This window comes from Triticum aestivum, chromosome 1B (assembly GCF_018294505.1).
Source record: "Triticum aestivum cultivar Chinese Spring chromosome 1B, IWGSC CS RefSeq v2.1, whole genome shotgun sequence".
NCBI lineage: Eukaryota > Viridiplantae > Streptophyta > Magnoliopsida > Poales > Poaceae > Triticum > Triticum aestivum.
The window spans coordinates 123,979,277-123,987,308 of NC_057795.1; the positions used below are offsets into that span (position 1 = coordinate 123,979,277).

Here is an 8,032-nt window from a genome sequence, read left to right on the forward strand (position 1 = left end):
ACAACTCTTCTTCTAGAAATCCATTCAGGAATGTAGTTTTGACATCCATTTTCCATATTTCATAATCATAAAATGCGGCAATTGCTAACATGATTCGGACAGACTTAAGCATCGCAACAGGTGAGAAAGTCTCATCGTAGTCAACCCCTTGAACTTGTCGAAAACCTTTCACAACAAGTCGAGCTTTGTAGACAGTAACATTACCATCAGCGTCAGTCTTCTTCTTGAAGATCCATTTATTCTAGATGGCTTGCCGATCATCGAGCAAGTCAACCAAAGTCCATACTTTGTTCTCATACATGGATCCCATCTTAGATTTCATGGCCTCAAGCCATTTTGCGGAATCTAGGCTCATCATCGCTTCCTTATAGTTCATAGGTTCGCCATGGTCAAGTAACATGACTTCCAGAATAGGATTACCATACCACTCTGGTGCGGATCTTACTCTAGTTGACCTACGAGGTTTGGTAGTAACTTGATCTGAAGTTTCATGATCAATATCATTAGCTTCCTCACTAATTGGTGTAGGCGTCACAGGAACCGGTTTCTGTGATGAACTACTTTCCAATAAGGGAGCAAGTACAGTTACCTCATCAAGTTCTACTTTCCTCCCACTCACTTCTTTCGAGAGAAACTCCATCTCTAGAAAGGATCCACATTTAGCAACAAAAGTCTTGCCTTCGGATCTGTGATAGAAGGTGTACCCAATAGTCTCCTTTGGGTATCCTATGAAGACACATTTCTTCGATTTGGGTTCGAGCTTATCAGGTTGAAGTTTCTTTACATAAGCATTGCAGCCCCAAACTTTAAGAAACGACAACTTTGGTTTCTTGCCAAACCACGGTTCATAAGGCGTCGTCTCAATGGATTTTGATGGTGCCCTATTTAACGTGAATGTAGCCTCTCTAAAGCATAACCCCAAAATGATAGCGGTAAATCAATAAAAGACATCATTGATCGCATCATATCTAGTAAAGTATGATTAAGATGTTCGGACACACCATTACGTTGTGGTGTTCCGGGTGGCATGAGTTGCGAAACTATTCCGCATTGTTTCAAATGTAGACCAAACTCGTAACTCAAATATTCTCCTCCACGCTCAGATCATAGAAATTTTATTTTCTTGTTACGATGATTTTCCCCTTCACTCTGAAATTCTTTGAACTTTTCAAATATTTCAGACTTATGTTTCATTAAGTAGATATACCCATATCTGCTCAAATCATCAGTGAAGGTGAGAAAATAACAATACCCGCCGCGATCCTCAATGTTCATTGGTCCACATACATCAGTATGTATGATTTCCAATAAATCTGTTGCTCACTCCATAGTTCCGGAGAACGGAGTTTTAGTCATCTTGCCCATGAGGCATGGTTCGCAAGTACCAAGTGATTCATAATCAAGTGATTCCTAAAGTCCATCAATATGGAGGTTCTTCATGCGCTTTACAACAATATGACCCAAACGGCAGTGCCACAAATAAGTTGCACTATCATTATCAACTCTGCATCTTTTGGCTTCAACATTATGAATATGTGTATCACTACTATCGAGATTCAATAAAAATAGACCACTCTTCAAGGGTGCATGACCATAAAAGATATTACTCATATAAATAGAACAACCATTATTCTCTGATTTAAATGAACAACCGTCTCGCATCAAAAAAGATCCAGATATAATGTTCATGCTTAACGCTGGCATCAAATAACAATTATTCAGGTCTAAAACTAATCCCAAAGGTAGATGTAGAGGTAGCGTGCCGACCGCGATCACATCAACTTTGGAACCATTTCCCACACGCATCGTCACCTCGTCCTTAGCCAATCTTCGCTTAATCCATAGTCCCTGTTTTGAGTTGCAAATATTAGCAATAGAACCAGTATCAAATACCCAGGTGCTACTGCGAGCATTAGTAAGGTACTCCCTCCGTAAACTAATATAAGAGCATTTAGAACACTAAAATAGTAATCTAAACGCTCTTATAATATTTTACAGAGGGAGTACACATCAATAACATGTATATCACATATACCTTTGTTCACCTTGACATCCTTCTTATCCGCCAAATACTTGGGGCAGTTCCGCTTCCAGTGACCAGTCCCTTTGCAGTAGAAGCACTCAGTCTCAGGTTTAGGTCCAGACTTAGGTTTCTTCTCTTGAGCGGCAACTTATTTGCCGTTCTTCTTGAAGTTCCCCTTCTTCTTCCCTTTACCCTTTTTCTTGAAACTGGTGGTCTTGTTGACCATCAACACTTGATGCTCCTTTTTGATTTCTACCTCCGCAGCTTTTAGCATCGCGAAGAGCTCGTGAATAGTCTTGTTCATCCCTTGCATATTATAGTTCATTACGAAGCTCTTGTAGCTTGGTGGCAGTGATTGAAGAATTCTGTCAATGACACTATCATTAGGAAGATTAACTCCTAGTTGAATCAAGTCATTGCAATACCCAGACATTTTGAGTATATGTTCACTGACAGAACTATTCTCCTCCATCTTGCAGCTATAGAACTTATTGGAGACTTCATATCTCTCAATCCGGGCATTTGCTTGAAATATTAACTTCAACTTCTGGAACATCTCATATGCTCCATGACGTTCAAAACATCGTTGAAGTCCCGGTTCTAAGCCGTAAAGCATGGCACACTGAACTATAGAGTAGTCATCAACACGCGACTGCCAGGCATTCACAATGTCTGCAGTTGTTGGCGCAGGTGGTACACCTAGCGGTGCTTCCAGAACGTAACTCTTCTGTGCAGCAATGAGGATAATCCTCGAGTTAGGACCCAGTCCGTGTAATTGCTACCATCATCTTTCAACCTAGCTTTCTCAAGGAACGCATTAAAATTCAACGGAACAACAGCACGGGCCATCTATCTACAATAACATAGACAAGCAAAAAATACTATCAGGTACTAAGTTCATGATAAACTAAAGCTTAATTAATCATATTACTTAAGAACTACCACTTAGATAGACATCCCTCTAATCATCTAAGTGATCACGTGATCCAAATCAACTAAACCATGTTCGATCATCACGTGAGATGGAGTAGTTTTCAATGGTGAACATCACTATGTTGATCATATCTACTATATGATTCACGCTCGACCTTTCGGTCTCAGTGTTCCGAGGCCATATCTGTATATGCTAGGCTTGTCAAGTTTAACCTGAGTATTCCGCGTGTGCAACTGTTTTGCACTCGTTGTATTTGAACGTAGAGCCTATCACACCCGATCATCACGTGGCGTCTCAGCACGAAGAACCTTCGCAACGGTGCATACTCAGGGAGAACACTTATACCTTGAAATTTAGTGAGAGATCATCTTATAATGCTACCGTCAATCAAAGCAAATAAGATGCATAAAGGATAAACATCACATGCAATCAATATAAGTGATGTGATATGGCCATCATCATCTTGTGCTTGTGATCACCATCTCCGAAGCACCGTCATGATCACCATCGTCACCGGCGCGACACCTTGATCTTCATCGTAGCATCGTTGTTGTTTTGCCACCTATTGCTTCTACGACTATCGCTACCGCTTAGTGATAAAGTAAAGCAATTATAGGGGCGATTGCATTGCATACAATAAAGCGACAATCATATGGCTCCTGCTAGTTGTCGATAACTTTGTTACAAAACATGATCATCTCATACAATAAAATTTAGCATCATGTCTTGACCATATCACATCACAACATGCCCTACAAAAACAAGTTAGACGTCCTCTACTTTGTTGTTGCAAGTTTTATGTGGCTGCTACGGGCTGAGTAAGAACCGTTCTTACCTACGCATCAAAACCACAATGATAGTTCGTCAAGTTAGTGATGTTTTAACCTTCTCAAGGACTGGGCGTAGCCACACTCGGTTCAACTAAAGTTGGAAAAACTGACACCCGCCAGCCACCTATGTGCAAAGCACGTCGGTAGAACCAGTCTCGCGTAAGCGTATGCGTAATGTTGGTCTAGGCCGCTTCATCCAACAATACCACCGAACCAAAGTATGACATGCTGGTAAGCAGTATGACTTGTATCGCCCACAACTCACTTGTGTTCTACTCGTGCATATAACATCTACGCATAAAACCTGGCTTTGATACCACTATTGAGGAACGTAGTAATTTTAAAAAAAATTCTACGCACACGCAAGATCATGGTGATACATAACAACTAGAGGGGAGAGTATTGTCCATGTATCCTTATAAACCAAAAATGGAAGCTTAGCACAACCACTACTAGGAAAAACCTTACCAGTAACTTGAATTTTTGAACTACCAGTAGAGTAGGTTCTCACACTACTACTATGACGCTACAACTATTTTTTAGCAGTAGCGTGTGTTTTACCCCACGCTACAGCTAAAAAGTTAGTAGTAGCACATCCAACCCACGCTACTACTATTCCTGACCCACGCTACTACTATTCCTAAGTACTAGTACAATGCCCTTCTTCCCCCACGCTACTGCTAAGTAATTAAAAATTAAAAAAAAATAAAAGTTAGATGAAATATTTATGGATGGAAATCAAGACTCATCCGGTGCAAAGGTCACAGAACCATCTTAATAGCACTTACATTCTTAGCACTTGCAGCGTTCATGTATACAACATTGAAAATCTCAACTCAAAGAAATCATGAGATCCCATTCATACATCAGATGCACACAACCATCAAATAAACCTTCCCCAGCGTCCCACCACCAACCTAACTAGACCACTTCTCTAAATGTATCTACCAAGGCGTCGAGGTCATTCACCTCGGCAATCTCCAGACGGTGGCATCGAGGTCCTCCACCTCGACAACCTCCAGACGGTGGCGACAAGGTCCTCCACCTCGGCGACCTCAGGCGTCATAATCACCTGGACAATCATTTGTGTGACGCAGTCGCCGGACTTCACGGCGAAGTCCGTCTCCGAGTTGTTGAAGCGCACGATGCCCACCGGGTTGCGGTAGTCCACGACGATCACCCCTGCGCCCACGTCGGGAAAGTGAAAACTGCTTGTTAGTTCTTGTCTTTGTGCAGATCTGGTAGGGTATTTTCTTCATTTATACATCTCTTTTAGTCTATTATGAATCTTTGAAACGGAAAGACACATACTAAATGCATACCCTAGCTATACGTGTTCATGCTATCTTGTTCAACATTTATTGTTGCATGGATAGGGAAATAGACAACGAAGGACTTCAGAAAATCGATTCCCACTGTTTTTCAAAACAGGGAATAGGCAAAGTCTATTTTGAATTTTGATATTCCATGCCAACTTCAAGTATATATGCTACCATGTAATCTTGGAACGTGGATGAAAATGAGATTTCAAGCTTTGTCAACCTTACCATGACCAGTACTAAATGCTCTAGGCTGCTCAACCTTTCCTTGTAGGGAGCATTTCTTTCACCTAGTATCTCGTTGCTGGGCGGGACAAGGCAAAGAAAAACAAAGAAATTTGTAGTTACTAAATCATTAGCATTAATCAGTGCCTTTTGTTCTCGTTTGTTACAACATCAAGTTAGCCGATGTAAACAAAAGAAGCTAGACCAAACTAATACAGCTGCACCTTTAGATTATTTTTGATCTGTTACAAAAGAGGATCAAATTTAGAGAAGGAAGTTATTTGCCTACACTACCCTGGGTAGTAGCTCTGCCGCGGGGGTCATGTGTCGGTTGACTCACGGTGCTGGCCTATGCCTGTGGACCGTCCGGTGGCTGTTGGGCAACGGACGGCGGCGATGGTACAGAAGAGTTTTTGCAGCGCCTTGCAGCAGCTTACAGTGTTGATAAGGAAATAGTAAATCGTGTCGGTGTCATTGCCAACGAAGACATGACTAAAGAATTCAGACTTGGAATCATGTTGGAGAAATATGTTATTTGCAATTGCAAAATCACTTTCACAGTTTACAAAATTTGCCCGAGGGAAGGTTTACATACAAGTAAATCTATCAACCAATCAAGAAGCACAGAAAAGTTTAAAGAACAAACCTGCTTGAAGATCAAGCATCTGAATGAGCATAAATGTAATATTTACTCCAGCTACAGCAAATGGATATTCCCACAATGCTCTGTCACCATTTGCTTACAAAGGAGCTCCTCGAAGGATTTCTGCACAGAAAGTGCCTCATTGAGATTAATGAAAGGCCAAACATATAAAAATATAAATATTACCTATCTTAATAATTTGATAGTAAATATTATGCATTCCCGTTATTAGCGAAGGATCATTAGTTGTTCAATTTTCAAAGGAGGAAGGGTTCCATTGCTAGCTGAATAGATTCGTATAACTTTATATTACATAAGTCCTTAGATTCTTCCCTGCTCTAGCTAAAAGAAAATCTTTGAAGCCTAGCAATTGGCGAGAAGCAGCGATGAATCTGAACCAGCACTTCAGTAAAGGGAATTGTACTCACAGGATAGTTCTTAGCTTAGTAAAGTAAATTCTCCAAGGAGATAAAACCTCCACCCCTGTAATTCCAGCACAATATATGATTGCGGATCCAAAATTGAATTAAGAAATTATTTATTTCGTCAAGGGCATGTGTGGGAATGAAGGAACAAAACAATACCTGCAATCTGTGGATGGAGCTTTCCCTTGCCAGGCCATCTCCTTCCATTGATCTGATACTAGTCCTAGAAGTTCAGTCCTAGGAAATGAAACATGCCAAAGGGCTTTGAGTGCTTCCTAATGAATAAAAGGTGTGATGAATGGATTATCAAATGTAGCATCGAAATGTATGTTCAGGTTTGCTAGATCAATATAAAATATTAATAGTAATAGAAAACAAACTATAAGCAAGCATGTGCTGGTGCACTGCAGATCATTTGGGCAATTTACTCATGCCAAATATCACTTCCCTACTTCTACAGGCACGGTGAGTCCAACTAACTGATTTACTGAGTTACACACGTTCAACAAATCCTCATACCCCGGGGACATCATATTACTCTATTCTATTAAAGCAAACATGAGCACAATCATTTTGTTAGGTACCACACTATACAACGTCAGACAACACTGGCCAGCCTTGTATGAGCACAGCCAATTCCAGAGAGCAGTATTTGTTGGACCATCGTATTAGTCAGAAACAATTCATCCAGCGAAGGATATATCATGTCGTAATCTAAGCACAAGTATAATATAATGAAACATGACAGTTGCACTCGCTGTGATTTCAGTTATCCTTTGCATTCATGTTTGAAAAGTAATCGTGTGATTACTACATCAAATAATACCAAGCACTGTTCACCTGAATCGGGGTCAAATCGAAGAAAATGTGCGCGTTGCTGTCCCTCCTCTGCACGGAGACGCAGGTTGTGGCGGCCGGAGAGGTGGCGCAGGGCGAGGAAGGAGCCGCCATTCTGCTCCATGCGGCTCGCGGGCGCTGCCCTCCCCCGTCCCCCTCCCTCCTCCCTCTTCCTCTTCCTACAGTGCCTACCTACGCACCGCGGTCAGCGCGGGATCCCCATGGCAGGCTCGGGCCGCGGCTTGATCCTGCCAGGCGGGATCCAGTCCTTCCTGCTGCCGGGTCGGACCTCCATGGAGGAGACGGCGACCATGGTGGTCGCAGCCCAGGTCGACGATGGCGCGCCGATGCCACCGTGGATCTGGTCTTGCTCGATTTGGGGCCTTCCCTCTTTCTCTTCGCTTGGGAGAGAAGGAGAGGGTTGGAGCGCGGCATTGGAGGAAGAGGAGGCCGCCGGCGCTTGGGGGAGGAGGGGGACACCGCCGGTGTGGTTGGGGTAGAGGAGAGCGGCGCGGGGGCGGTGGGTTTGGGGAATCGGCGAAGAATGTGGAGCGTGCGTGCGGATTCGTGGGGTGGCGGCGGCGGCGAGGAGATCGTGGGGAGCACTACTAGAAAAGCATAGCAGCAGCGCGGATTTTGGGTGTAACTTGTAGTAGTAGTGTGTGTTGACTCACACTACTGCTATACTCCCTCCGTTCTAAATATAAGGTGTATTAGTTTTTTAAAAAGTTAACTGTTGTCTACGTTTGACCAAGTTTACAGAAAAATATATAAAGATTTATAATACTAAATATAT

At 42.4% G+C, this 8,032-nt stretch overlaps 1 pseudogene; it reads right to left on the bottom strand.

Moving 5' to 3' along the window:
- Positions 1 to 4,511: 4,511 nt before the first annotated feature.
- Positions 4,512 to 7,360, bottom strand: LOC123077641 (ELMO domain-containing protein B-like; annotated as a pseudogene).
- Between the last annotated feature and the right edge of the window lie 672 nt (positions 7,361 to 8,032).